General features: G+C 38.9%; 1 protein-coding gene and 1 long non-coding RNA gene across 2 annotated transcripts in view; one reads left to right on the forward strand and one right to left on the reverse strand.

The window, feature by feature from the left end:
* Positions 1 to 15,000, forward strand: part of LOC133554303 (uncharacterized) — a 117,072-nt gene that overhangs the window by 33,209 nt on the left and 68,863 nt on the right. The gene's annotated exons all lie outside the window — the stretch shown is intronic.
* LOC133553891 (uncharacterized) overlaps positions 10,676 to 15,000 on the reverse strand; it is a 13,803-nt gene continuing 9,478 nt past the window's right edge. The window contains exons 2-3 of the long non-coding RNA XR_009806995.1: positions 10,821 to 10,885; positions 10,676 to 10,744 (exon numbers count right to left, since the gene is read on the reverse strand). This is a non-coding gene — a long non-coding RNA (uncharacterized LOC133553891). The remainder of the gene's footprint in view (positions 10,745 to 10,820; positions 10,886 to 15,000) is intronic.

The following is a 15,000-nucleotide window of genomic DNA, read 5'->3' on the forward strand; positions in this document are numbered from 1 at the left end:
GGACCACCCTCATTTTGATAGATGTCACCACTAGGGGTGCAAATGAGACATTTTCTATTAGATGCAATGTTATTGGGACCATGATTTATGTCATCACTTGTTCACACCTCCTCATATGGAAGCTACTTTCTCAAGAAGGGTAGAAATACAAGAAAACACTCACACAGAAACACATAGACGGACAGACACACACTCACACAGAAACACACACACAGACAGACACACACACACACACTTGCACAGAAACACACTAACACACACACTAACACAGACACACAGAAACAAACACACTCACACAGAAACACACACACACAGACAGACTGACAGACACACAAACACACACAAACCCACACAGACAGACAGACACACAAACACACTCACACAGAAACACACACACACAGACAGACATACATACACAGACAGACAGACACACAAACACACACTCACAAAGAAACACACACACAGAAACACACTCACACACAGACAGAAACACACACTCACTCACAAAGAAACACACACAGACAGACAGATACACAAACACACACTCACAAAGAAACACACTCACACAGAAACACACACACAGACAGACTGACACACACACACACACACACACACAGACAGACACACATACACATACAGACAGACACACAAACATACACTCGCACAGAAACACGCTAACACACACACACACACACACACACACACACACACACACACACACACAGATAAAAGAGCCACAATGCCAGACTGTGTTTTGTCAGAGAAGAACAGAAGGTGTCACTGTCAGCAACACAATTATCATCGCACTGTGTGTGTGTGTGTGTGTGTGTGTGTGTGTGTGTGTGTGTGTGATAAAAATATTTTAAAAAGTCTTCTTCAAAGACTCCTCTGCATTCTTACACTTTAGTTGTGTTTATTTCACGCGTCCTCACTCACTAAAAAATACCAAAAAGAAATATAGTGATTAGTTTTAAACATGTGTACAAACACAAAGTTGACACTTAGTTCAAGGTTCTAGATGTTTATTCCTCTTCTTAGTACATTGTAAACACTTTGAACATGATCTTAAAGTGGATCATAGCAGTACATTGTATGTAGACCGAGCACATGTAGACCGTGGACACGTAGACAGAGCACACCTAGACCGAGCACACGTAGACCGTGCCCACGTAGATCGTGCACATGTAGACCATGCACATGTGTATATATGTATGTATGTATGCCACCCGAACGCCTCCCTAGGGAGGTGTTTAGGGCACGTCCAACCGGTAGGAGGCCACGGGGAAGACCCAGGACACGTTGGGAAGACTATGTCTCCCGGCTGGCCTGGGAACGCCTCGGGATCCCCCGGGAAGAGCTAGACGAAGTGGCTGGGGAGAGGGAAGTCTGGGTTTCCCTGCTTAGGCTGTTGCCCCCGCGACCCGACCTCGGATAAGCGGAAGATGATGGATGGATGGATGGATTGATGTATATATATATATATATATAATCATAGTGATTTACTGCCCTCTTGTGTCTGTGCCGTCAACTCCTCCTACAATACATAACAAACACACATGTAGACCTAGCACACGTAGACCGTGCCTGGCTCATGAGGGAATCAAAGCAGCAAGGAGCACCTCCACTCTGTGTCTTATTCATAATTCACAGGCACCAAATGAAGTCGCTACAATCAATTATAGATGAAGAGAGGGGGAAGGGGGGTTAGCATGCCAATGAAGATAGCATCATCACCTGCATGATCACTCAGGTGTTTGAGGCACTCAGCACAGCCATGATCACCCAGCATGCAACATGAACCCGGTTACCTTTTGTAGGCACGTACAGCTTTTTCCTCGCTTGGTGCTTCTGTTGCACACATTTTAGGCACGTAAGTGTTTTCCTTGCTTGGTACTTCAACAGTGGGGCAAAAAAGTATTTAGTCAGCCACCGATTGTGCAAGTTCTCCCACTTAAAATGATGACAGAGGTCTGTAATTTTCATCATAGGTACACTTCAACTGTGAGAGACAGAATGTGAAAGAAAATCCAGGAATTTACATTGTAGGAATTTTAAAGAATTTATTTGTAAATTAAGGTGGAAAATAAGTTTTTGCCCCACTGTATTGCACACTTTGTAGGCACGTAAGTATTTTCCTTGCTTGGTACTTCTATAGCACACTGCACTGACTCACTCATAGCGAAACTGCATTTCGCACAAATGTCATAGCGAGCTTTCAGCCGGTTAGCGCTCTCAAACCCGGATATCAAATTCTTTCACATGCAGTGTGATCGAAAATGGCCTTGTCATTTCAATACTCGCAAGTTTTAAAAACACATTTTTGAGTACAATATATTTTTTTCAAATATGAACTCATTTGGAATTTGATGCCTGCGACGTGTTTGGAAAAAGCTTGCACAAGTGTCAAAAAAGACTGAGAAAGTTGAGGAATGCTCATCAAACACTTCTGTTGAACATTCCACAGGTGAACAGACTCATTGGGAACAGGTGGGTGCCATGGTTGGGTGTAAAAGCAGCTTCCATGAAATGCTCAGTCGTTCACAAACAAGAATGGGGCGAGGGGTCACCACTTTGTCAACAAATGCGTGAGAAAATTGTCCAAAAGTTTAAGAACAATATTTCTCAACCAGCTATTGCAAGGAATTTAGAAATTTCACCATTTACAGTCCGTGATATCATCAAAAGGTTCAGCGAATCTGGAGAAATCACTGCACATAAGCGTTGCTATTACGGACCTTCAATCCATCAGGCGGTACTGCATCAAAAAGCGACATACGTGTGTAAAGGATATCACCAAATGTGCTCAGGAACAGTTCAGAAAACCACTGTCAGTAACTACAGTTGGTCCATGCATCTGTAAGTGCAAGTTAAAACTCTATTGTGCAAAGCCAAAGACATTTATCAACAACACCCAGAAATGCATCGCTGGGCTCGAGCTCATCTGCGATGGACAGATGCAATGTGGAAAAGTGTTCTGTGGTCTGACAAGTTTACATTTCAAATTTTTGGGGGAAACTGTGGACCTCGTGTCCACCGGAATAAGGAAGAAAAAAAACATACGGATTGTTCTAGGCGCAAAGTTGAAAAGCCAGCCTGTGTGCTGGTATGGGGGTGCATTAGTGCCCAAGGCATGGGTAACTTACACATCTGTGAAGGCACCATTAATGCTGAAAGGTACATACAGGTTTTGGAGCAACATATGTTGCCATCCAAGCAACGTTGTCATGGTCGCCCCTGCTTATTTCAGCAAAACAATGCCCTTCCCTTTGTTGTATATTTGATGGTCGTGTGATGGGTGATAAGCCAAGAAGACACCAACGCAAAATCGTCGAATGAGAAGCTTTATTTGTTTCACTGAGCCCCAGACTGGAACTGCAGTCCCCCGGGAAGGAATGGGCCGAATCTCTTCTGCTGTCTTCTCGGACCACTGTGCTTGAATACCTTTTACATGAAGACCTCCACTCTTTGTAACTCCAGCCTTGAAGACGGCCAGTCCAAGCTTTCCTTGACATTATTTCTTTGTTCAGTTTTAGTCGGGTGACCCCGGAACCCTATCCTCTACTTCTACCTGTGGGGGTTTCTTACCAGGTGCTGCTAATGTTTTTATTATCTCTCCTGGAAGAGCTGCGAAGGACATGTGGACTTTGGCCCTTAGAAGAATAATCCTTCAAATAAGTCTTTGACCAAATACAAACACATGCTACTACCAATCATATAATCATTCCTCAGTTATCACTATCACCCACTTACTGTATTTTCCGTACTATAAAGCGCACTTAATATCATATTTTTCCCCCTCAAAACTAGACAGGGCTCATTATAAACCGGTGCGCCTAATGTAAGGAATACGTTTAGTTGAGCTCACCCACCTCAAAGCTACAGTGTTATATAAAAGTGATCAGTAGATGGCAGTCAAACATAAGAGATAAGGGCAGTCAGCACTATGATTGTAAACAACTTCAACATTTTAAATGTTCCATTGAAAATATAGAACATTGCACACGGCGCTCAAATATCCATCAAAATGTTTTAGTACGACTCTGGTAAGCTATAAAGCCGCACCGCTTGATGTATTGTCGGTGCATTAGACATAGGAGTAATATTTTGGTGTGCGGATAACGTAAGACATCCGGCATTATGCAAAAGCAACTTTTCTTATCTTCTGGTAGTTGCTGATCTGTATTAGGCATCTGCATAAGTCCTGAAAATTTGCACGCGTCCGCCTTTGTAGTCCGTGGACGCCTTAGTCGATAATCTTCTTTTTCTCTATCTTCTTGTTAAGGGACATCCCTTCTCCGCCGTTGTCATTTCTAAGATAAAGTCGTGTAAAGTTCTTACTTATATCTGTCTGTAAACTCGCCATGAAAGCGCTAAAACAAACCGGTGTAGTGAGTTTACATAATTCACCCAAGGAACTTTAGTTATTACATCTTGGGTGTTGTTTTTTCCGGATGAGGAGCTGCTGCTCCGTTATTGATTGAAGTAAAGTCTGAATGTCATTTACTTGCTTATTTATTTACTTATTTACTGACTTGTTTACTTAATTACTTACTTATTTACTCTGTCACTTATTTACATAATTACTTACTTACTTAATTACTTATTCACTTTTTTACTTACTTGTTTACTTATTCACCTACTAACTTACTTACACACTTATTAATTTAGTTAGTTTTTTTTACCCATTTTCTTACTTACTTCGACATTAGTTTATTTAATTAGTTGTTCCATTTTGTATCTAATTTACTTAATTACTTATTTACTAACATACTCATTGACTTATTTTTGTACTTTCTTACCCAATTATTAATTCACTTACATGTTTCCTTACCTATTTATTTACTTACTTACACACATAATTATTGACTAAGTTGTTTACTTACTTATTTACTTGTTTAGTTACTTATTTACTTCATTATTTACATATATACTTATTGGTTTACTTATTTTTACACACTCATTTACTTACCTACTTATTAACTTATTCACTTAATTATTTATTTATTTACCCACTTTCTTTTTTATGTATTCACTTACTTACTTTTTACTTATTTTACTTTCTTACTTACTTAGTTATGCACAGTATATACTTATTTACTTATATACTTTTTTTTTAAAATTAATTTAACTTTCCTACTTAGTTACTTATATATATACTTAGTTATCCATCCGTCCATTTTCTACCGCTTATTCCCTTTAGGGTTGGGGGGGGGGGGCTGGTGCCTATCTCAGCTACAATCGGGCGGAAGGCGGCGTACACCCTGGACAAGTCGCTCCTCATCGCAGTATACTTAGTTATCTTTACTTATTTTACTTTCTTAGTCAATTTTTATTGTTTTATTTACTTATTTACTGACTTGTTTACTTAGTTACTTATTTACTTTGTCACTTATTTTCATAATTACTTACCTACTTAACTACCTATTCACTTATTTACTTAACTTATTCACCTACTTATTTATATACTTACTTACTTACATACACATTTATTAATTTACTTAGTTGTGTGTTTATTTACTTATTTGTTTACTTATTTACTTACTTACTTATACACATGTATTTAGTAAGTTGTTTACTTACTTATTCACTTACTTGTTTACTTACTTATTCACTTAATGATTTACTTATTTGTTTACGTATTTATCTGTTTACTTATTTTTACCTATTCATTTACTTACCTACTTACTTATTAACGTATTTACTTGTTTGCTTATTTACCCACTTACTTTCTTGTTTACTTATTCACTTACTTATTTTACTTTCTTACGTACTTAGTTACTTATGTATGTACTTAGTTATGTATTTACTTATTTTACTTTCTTAGTAACTTGTTTATTTACCTACTTGGTTGTAAAATTTGCTACTGTGGTGAATTTAAAAATGGTTAGCAATCGTTATGTGCTCTTGATATGAATAATATCATGATGCACGACGGTATGTTCACAAATATATGAAATACTTGAGGACAGCAGACGTCCGTTTGAGAACCAGGTGTGATATGAATCAGCTGCCATGGTCGTGAATTTAGTCAATGTTGTTGTGAAGAACGGCTGTCAGAACCTTTGTCTCCATCTCGCCACCGCCTATTTGTTAAATGTCAAAAATTGAAAACAGCTCTTTTTGTGTGGTCTGTATTTGACGTTTTTGTCTTAAGCGTGCATCTGTGTGTGTGTTTGTGTGTACCTGTGTGTGTGTGTGTGTACGCGTGTGTGTGGGCAGAGAGGCTGTCTGATGTGAGTCAGATCTAAACCCAGGCTGTTTTCTCTCATATGTGTGGGACGCATCCAGATGGCTGGGCAGCACTGCACAAATGTCACTCTGATGTGAGACGTCAGAGAACATAGGTAGTCGGTGTGTTGTGTTTGTGAGAGAACACAGGTAGTCGGTGTATTGTGAAAGAACATAGGTGCTAGGTGTGTTGTGAGAGAACACAGGTAGTAGGTGTGTTGTGTGTGTGTGACAACAGATAGTAGGTGTGTTGTGAGAGAACACAGGTAGTAGGTGTGTTGTGTGTTGTGTGTGTGTGACAACAGATAGTAGGTGTGTTGTGAGAGAACACAGGTAGTAGGTGTGTTGTGTGTGTGAGACAACAGATAGTAGGTGTGTTGTGAGAGAACACAGGTAGTCGTGTATTGTGAAAGAACACAGGTAGTAAGTGTGTTGTGTCTGTGAGAGAACACAGGTAGTAAATAAATAAATGGGTTGTACTTGTATAGCGCTTTTCTACCTTCAAGGTACTCAAAGCGCTTTGACACTACTTCCACATCTACCCATTCACACACACATTCACACACTGATGGAGGGAGCTGCCATGCAAGGCGCTAACCAGCACCCATCAGGAGCAAGGGAGAAGTGTCTTGCTCAGGACACAACGGACGTGACGAGGTTGGTACAAGGTGAGGATTGAACCACGGACCCTCGGGTTGCGCACGGCCACTCTACCACTCGCCACGCCGTCCCTAAGTGTGAGTAGGTGTGTTGTGTCTGTGAGAATACACAGGTAGTAAGTGTGTTGTTAAAGAACACAGGTAGTTGGTGTGTTTTGTCCGTGAGAGAACACAGGTAGTTGGTGTGTTGTGAGAGAACACAGGTAATATGTGTGTTGTGAGAGAACACAGGTAGTAGGTGTGTTGTGAGAGAACACAGGTAGTAGGTGTGTTGTGAGAGAACACAGGTAGTAGGTGTGTTGTGAGAGAACACAGGTAGTAGGTGTGTTGTGAGAGAACACAGGTAGTAGGTGTGTTGTGTCTGTGAGAGAACACAGGGAGTAGATGTGTTGTGTCTGTGAGAGAACACAGGGAGTAGATGTGTTGTGTATGTGAGAGAACACAGGTAGTAGGTGTGTTGTGTCCGTGAGAGAACACAGGTAGTATGTGTGTTGTGGGAGAACACAGGTAGTATGTGTGTTGTAATAGAACACAGGTAGTAGGTAAGTTGTGTCTGTGAGAGAACACAGGTAGTAGGTGTGTTGTGTCTGTGAGATAACATAGGTAGTAGGTGTGTTGTGTATGTGAGAGAACACAGGGAGTAGATGTGTTGTGTCTGTGAGAGAACACAGGGAGTAGATGGGTTGTGTCTGTGAGAGAACACAGGTAGTAGGTGTGTTGTGTCTGTGAGAGAACACACGGAGTAGATGTGTTGTGTCTGTGAGAGAACACAGGGAGTAGATGTGTTGTGTCTGTGAGAGAACACAGGGAGTAGATGTGTTGTGTCTGTGAGAGAACACAGGGAGTAGATGTGTTGTGTATGTGAGAGAACACAGGTAGTAGGTGTGTTGTGTCCGTGAGAGAACACAGGTAGTATGTGTGTTGTAATAGAACACAGGTAGTAGGTAAGTTGTGTCTGTGAGAGAACACAGGTAGTAGGTGTGTTGTGTCTGTGAGATAACATAGGTAGTAGGTGTGTTGTGAGAGAACACAGGTAGTAGGTGTGTTGTGTCTGTGAGAGAACACACGGAGTAGATGTGTTGTGTCTGTGAGAGAACACAGGGAGTAGATGTGTTGTGTCTGTGAGAGAACATAGGTAGTAGGTGTGTTGTGAGAGAACACAGGCAGTAGGTGTGTTGTGTCTGTGAGAGAACACAGGGAGTAGATGTGTTGTGTCTGTGAGAGAACACAGGTAGTATGTGTGTTGTAATAGAACACAGGTAGTAGGTGTGTTGTGTCTGTGAGAGAACACAGGGAGTAGATGTGTTGTGTTTGTGAGAGAACACAGGGAGAAGGTGTGCTCTGTCTGTGAGAGAACACAGATAGTCGGTGTGTTGTGAGAGAACACAGGGAATAGGTGTGTTCTGTCTGTGAGAGAACATAGGTAGTAGGTGTGTTGTGTCTGTGAGAGAACACAGGTAGTTGGTGTGTTGTGAGAGAACACAGATAGTAGGTGTGTTGTGTTTGTGAGAGAACACAGATAGTAGGTGTGTTGTGTTTGTGAGAGAACACAGGGAATAGGTGTGTTCTGTCTGTGAGAGAACATAGGTAGTAGGTGTGTTGTGTCTGTGAGAGAACACAGGTAGTTGGTGTGTTGTGAGAGAACACAGATAGTAGGTGTGTTGTGTTTTGAGAGAACACAGATAGTAGGTGTGTTGTGTTTGTGAGAGAACACAGGGAATAGGTGTGTTCTGTCTGTGAGAGAACATAGGTAGTAGGTGTGTTGTGTCTGTGAGAGAACACAGGTAGTTGGTGTGTTGTGAGAGAACACAGATAGTAGGTGTGTTGTGTTTGTGAGAGAACACAGGTAGTAGGTGTGTTGTGTTTGTGAGAGAACACAGATAGTAAGTGTGTTGTGAGAGAACACAGGGAATAGGTGTGTTCTGTCTGTGAGAGAACACAGGTAGTCGGTGTGTTCTGTCAGTGAGAGAACACAGATAGTAGGTGTGTTGTGTTTGTGAGAGAACACAGATAGTAAGTGTGTTGTGAGAGAACACAGGGAATAGGTGTGTTGTGTCTGTGAGAGAACATAGGTAGTAGGTGTGTTGTGTCTGTGAGAGAACACAGGTAGTTGGTGTGTTGTGTTTGTGAGAGAACACAGATAGTAAGTGTGTTGTGAGAGAACACAGGGAATAGGTGTGTTGTGTCTGTGAGAGAACATAGGTAGTAGGTGTGTTGTGTCTGTGAGAGAACACAGGTAGTTGGTGTGTTGTGTTTGTGAGAGAACACAGATAGTAAGTGTGTTGTGAGAGAACACAGGGAATAGGTGTGTTCTGTCTGTGAGAGAACACAGATAGTAGGTGTGTTGTGTTTGTGAGAGAACACAGATAGTAAGTGTGTTGTGAGAGAACACAGGGAATAGGTGTGTTCTGTCTGTGAGAGAACACAGATAGTAGGTGTGTTGTGTTTGTGAGAGAACACAGATAGTAAGTGTGTTGTGAGAGAACACAGGGAATAGGTGTGTTGTGTCTGTGAGAGAACACAGGTAGTAGGTGTGTTCTGTCTGTGAGAGATCATAGGTAGTAGGTGTGTTGTGTCTGTGAGAGAACACAGGTAGTTGGTGTGTTTGTGAGAGAACACAGATAGTAGGTGTGTTGTGTTTGTTAGAGAACACAGATAGTGTGTTGTGAGAGAACACAGATAGTAGGTGTGTTGTGTTTGTGAGAGAACACAGATAGTGTGTTGTGAGAGAACACAGGTTGTAGGTGTGTTGTTAGAGAACCCCTGCCGTTCTCTCATGGGGGTCCGGTTCCTTGTGTGGCGGTGTTGTCTTCCCTCCGGCTGCGGGGAGTCTCTGGGCACCTTGAGGCGGGCATCCCGTCTTTTTGCCTGCGTGGGGTGTGATTTTTCCCGGCTCGGGGGGCCTGATTGTCTCCTGCTTCTTCCTTGCCTTATGCTTGACCAGGCACAACTTTGTACGGCCTGCCCGGAAACAGGGTGGGCCTGGTCCCGGGGGTCCTGTCGCTTGCCAATTTGCCTGCGTAGGGCCGGTGGTCCCTTGTTTCCGGGGCACCGTACACTGTTTTGTGTTCTGGGGTGAGCTTTCTGGGTGCCTTGCGCCATACTTTGGCTTCCGCACAGATATATGACACATGCAAACACACATACCATATTTTTCAGACTGTAAGTTGCACTTAAAATTTTTAGGTGCGCCTAATGTACGGAATAATCCTGGTTGCGCGTACTGACCTCGACGCTATTTTGTTCGGTACATGGTGTAATGATAAGTGTGACCAGTAGATGGCAGTCACACATAGGCGATACGTGTAGACTGCAATATGTCGGCAGTAAACAACACCAAAACTTTAAATGTTCCATTGAGAATAAATAACATTGCTGGATTGTCGGCGCATTACTGCTACCATAGTCAGACGTACTGTGCGTCAAGATACATTATTATTATGTTGTGTGTATATGGACCCCAAAATGGCAGCTATTAGCAGACATTATCTACCGTTTTGTTTCGCAATATTATGCAAAACTAACTTTTCTTACCTTCTGGTACCTTCTGATGTCTATTTGGGATTTGCATATGTCCTGAAAATTTGCCTGAAACCGCCACTCTAGTTCGTGCCGACCCCGTAGTTCAGGGTTGTCAAACTCATTTTCATTGAGGGCCACTGTCATGTTCAAACACTGATGACATCTATTAAACAGACAAGAAGCAAGGAATTAAACAGAGACATAATTTAATTCAGCTCATTGAGGAGAAACCTCTGGGCTGTACTGTTTGTACAGTCTTCCACCACGCTCTGACGAAAGGTCGCATGCCTCCTCTGTTATTTAGACTTTCCCTGATTACATGGCAGCAGCAGTTTCTAAAGGAAGAGGGGGGGGGGGGGGGTCGTAAACAGTCGTCGCCTTTGGTTACAAAACAGTTCAAAGAAAAGGTACCAGGAGGGGAGATCAGGTCCTGCTTCCTCACATTTTTGTAGATCTCAGGTCAAGGCAAAATCTTCCTGTGGATTACAATGGATCAAATAAACCGACACCTTCATGTCGCTTCCCATCCTACACAGAGAAGTTTTACAAGCCTTTTGATTGGTAAGATCTAAAACAGCTTTTATCCTCTCGCCAGGAACTTAGATACAATTATTCTGACAGCAATGTGGCTGTCAGTATAATTGTTATAATAATGTAATAATTCTGGCTGCCCTCAGAGGGCCGCTTGTTACAATGAATGATGTTTGAATTTGCCCATGCATTTGATTATTATATATATTTTTTACATACACTGTAAAATATATATATATATATATATATATATATATATTTTTTTTTTTTACAATAAAAACTAGCAACTCAATCACCAGAATTTTATATTAACGTGTACAGTGTTTTTGCTAAATATTACGGTAAATGAGGAGACTTTACTTTAATTCTGGCAGCTCCATCCATTTTCTACCACTTATTTGCTTTGGGTCGCGGGGGGCGCTGGTGCCTATCGCAGCTCCAATCGGGCGGAAGGCGGTGTACAACCTGGACAAGTCGCCACCTCATCGCAGTATTCTGGCAACTGAGCTGCCAATTTAAAAAAAAAAAAAATTATTTTATTTTTTTTCATTTTTGTGAGAGAACACAAAACGTGTTACTGTTAACTGTAAAAAATTGGCAGCTCAGTTGCCAATTTTTTAATTTTTGATTTTTTTGTAACGTTAATAAAAATAAAAATAAAATTGGCAACTGAGCTGCCAATTTTTTAATTTTTCTTAAATTTTATTTTATTTTATTTTTGTGAGAGAACACAAAACGTGTTACTCTTTTGGTAAAACACTACCACGTTTTTTTTTTAACTGTAAAAAATTGGCAGCTCAGTTGCCAATTTTTTTATTTTTTGTAGCGGTATGAGAAATAAAAATAAAATTGGCAACTGAGCTGCCAATATTTTTTATTTTTTTTAATTTGATTTTATTTAATTTTTGTGAGAGAACTCAAAACGTGTTACTGTTTTGGTGGCACAGTACTGCGTATTTTTTTTAGCTGTAAAAAAATTGGCAGCTCAGTAGCCAATATTTTTTTTTTTTTTTTTTGTAACGGTAAGAAAAATAAAAATAAAATTGGCAACTGAGCTGCCAACTTTTTACTGTTACAAAAAAAAAGTGATACTGTTTTATCGTTAACAATAAAAATAACAACTATAGAATTTATAGTAATAACGCTGGCACCTCACGCCACAGAATTTCCCGTAAAAAAAATGTTAGAGGTTTTCTTTTTATTTACAGTAATATGCTGTAAAAAAAAACATTGTATTTTAATTTTTAAAGTGTACAATTTGATAAAGAACTTGTCTTAAACCATAAGTCAAGCAGAAATTTAAGTATTTTTGGCAAAATAAAATGTTTGGAAAGTACGATAATATATTTTCTAATAAATTGGATAATATTGAAGTTTAGAAGGTATGCAATGTCATGCGGTACCTGCATTTCTTTCCGTTAAAATGGAAAGAACAAATAGTAAGAAAAGATAAAACAATTTGTTGACATATATTATTTCGATGCCTTTTTTAGGCCACCAAAAATGATGTGGCGGGCCAGATCTGGCCCCAGGACCTTGAGTTTGATATCCCTGCCATAAGTTCTAGCTTATATCTGTCAGTAGATTCGCTATGGGAGCGCAGAAAACTAAACATTTCTAATACAAAGTATAGGGTGAAGTTGTAACTTATATCTGTATGGCAGCTACATATGGAATACAAAAACTACAACAGTTATAATACAAAGTAGTGTACAGTTCTAACATATATCTGTAAGTAGACTCGCTATGGAAGTGCTAAAAACTACAACATTTTTAATATAAATTAGTGTTCGGTTCTAACTTATATCTGTCAGTAGACTACATATGGAAGATGAAAACTACAACATTTATAATATAAAGATAGTATAAAGTTCTTATTTATATCTGTCAGTAGACTCACTATGGAAGCGCTAAAAACTACAGCATTTCTAATATAAGTAGTATAAAGTTCTTACATCTGTCAGTATACTCGCCATGGAAGCGCTAAAAACAACATTTTTTATATATATTAGTGTTCAGTTCTTACTTATATCTGTCAGTAGACTACATATGGGATATAAAAACTACAACAGTTCTAATACAAAGTAGTGTATACTTGTAACTTATATCTGTCAGTAGACTCCATATGGAAGATAAAAACGACAACATTTTTAAAATAAAGCAGTGTAAAGTTCTAACTTATATCTGTCAGTAGACTCTCTATGGAAGTGCTAAAAACTACAACATTTCTAATATAAAGTAGTATATAGTCCTTACTTATATGTGTCAGTAGATTCGCTATGGAAGATAAAAAGTACAACATTTTAAATACAAAGTAATGTTCAGTTCTAACTTATATCTGTCAGTAGACTCGCCATGGAAGCGCTAAAAACTACAACATTTTTAATATAAAGTAGTGTCAAGTTCCTACTTATATCCGTCAGTAGACTACATATGGAATATAAAAACTACAACATTTCTAATACAAGTAGTGTAATGTTGTAACTTATATCTGTCAGTAGACTCCATATGGAAGATAAAAACTATAACATTTCTAATATAAAGTAGTGTAAAGTTCTAACTCATATCTGTCAGTAGACTCTCTATGGAAGCGCTAAAAACGACAACATTTTTAATATAAAGTAGTATATAGTCCTTACTTATATCTGTCAATAGGCTCGCTATGGAAGTGCTAAAAACTACAACATTTCTAATATAAAGTAGTATAAAGTTCTTACTTATACTGTATCTGTCAGTAGACCCGCTATGGAAGTGCTAAAAACGACAACATTTCTAATACAAAGTAGTGTAAAGTTCTAACTTATATCTGTCAGTAGACTCGCTATGGAAGCGCTAAAAACTACAACATTTTTAATATAAAGTAGTGTTAAATTCTTACTTATATCTGTCAGCAGACTACATATGGAATATAAAAACTACAACAATTCTAATACAAGTATTGTAATGTTGTAACTTATATCTGTCGGTAGACTCCATATGGAAGATAAAGATTATTAAATTTCTAATATAAAGTAGTGTAAAGTTCTTACTTATATCTGTCAGTAGACCTGCTATGGTAGCGCTAAAAACTACAACATTTCAAATATAAAGTAGTGTATAGTTCTTATATCTGTCAGTAGACTCGCTATGGAAGCGCTGAAAACTACAACATTTTTAATATAAAGTAATGTAAAGTTCTAACTTATATCTGTCGGTAGCATCGCTATGGAAGCGCTAAAAACGACAACATTTCCAATACAAAGTAGTGTAAAGTTCTAACGTATACTTTGTCACGTCAAAATCGCATGTTTATGCGGGGTTGTTCTCTCGGGATGCAGACGGACAACTCCGGACGACAACATTTCTAATACAAAGTAGTGTAAAGTCCTTACTTATATCTGTCAGTAGACCTGCTATGAAAGTGCTAAAAACTACAACATTTCTAATATAAAGTAGTATAAAGTTCTTACTTATACTGTATCTGTCAGTAGACCCGCTATGGAAGTGCTAAAAACGACAACATTTCTAATACAAAGTAGTGTAAAGTTCTAACTTATATCTGTCAGTAGACTCGCTATGGAAGCGCTAAAAACTACAACATTTTTAATATAAAGTAGTGTTAAGTTCTTACTTATATCTGTCAGTAGACTACATATGGAATATAAAAACTACAACAATTCTAATACAAGTATTGTTATGTTGTAACTTATATCTGTCAGTAGACTCCATATGGAAGATAAAGATTATTACATTTCTAATATAAAGTAGTGTAAAGTTCTTACTTATATCTGTCAGTAGACCTGCTATGGAAGCGCTATAAACCACAACATTTCAAATATAAAGTAGTGTATAGTTCTTGTATCTGTCAGTAGACTCTCTATGGAAGTGTTAAAAACTACAACATTTCTAATATAAAGTAGTATATAGTCCTTACTTATATATGTCAGTAGATTCGCTATGGAAGATAAAAAGTACAACATTTTAAATACAAAGTACTGTTCAGTTCCAACTTATATCTGTCAGTAGACTCGCCATGGACGTGCTAAAAACTACAACATTTTTAATATAAAGTAGTGTTAAG

Source organism: Nerophis ophidion, linkage group LG06, assembly GCF_033978795.1.
Source record: "Nerophis ophidion isolate RoL-2023_Sa linkage group LG06, RoL_Noph_v1.0, whole genome shotgun sequence".
NCBI classification, from domain to species: domain Eukaryota; kingdom Metazoa; phylum Chordata; class Actinopteri; order Syngnathiformes; family Syngnathidae; genus Nerophis; species Nerophis ophidion.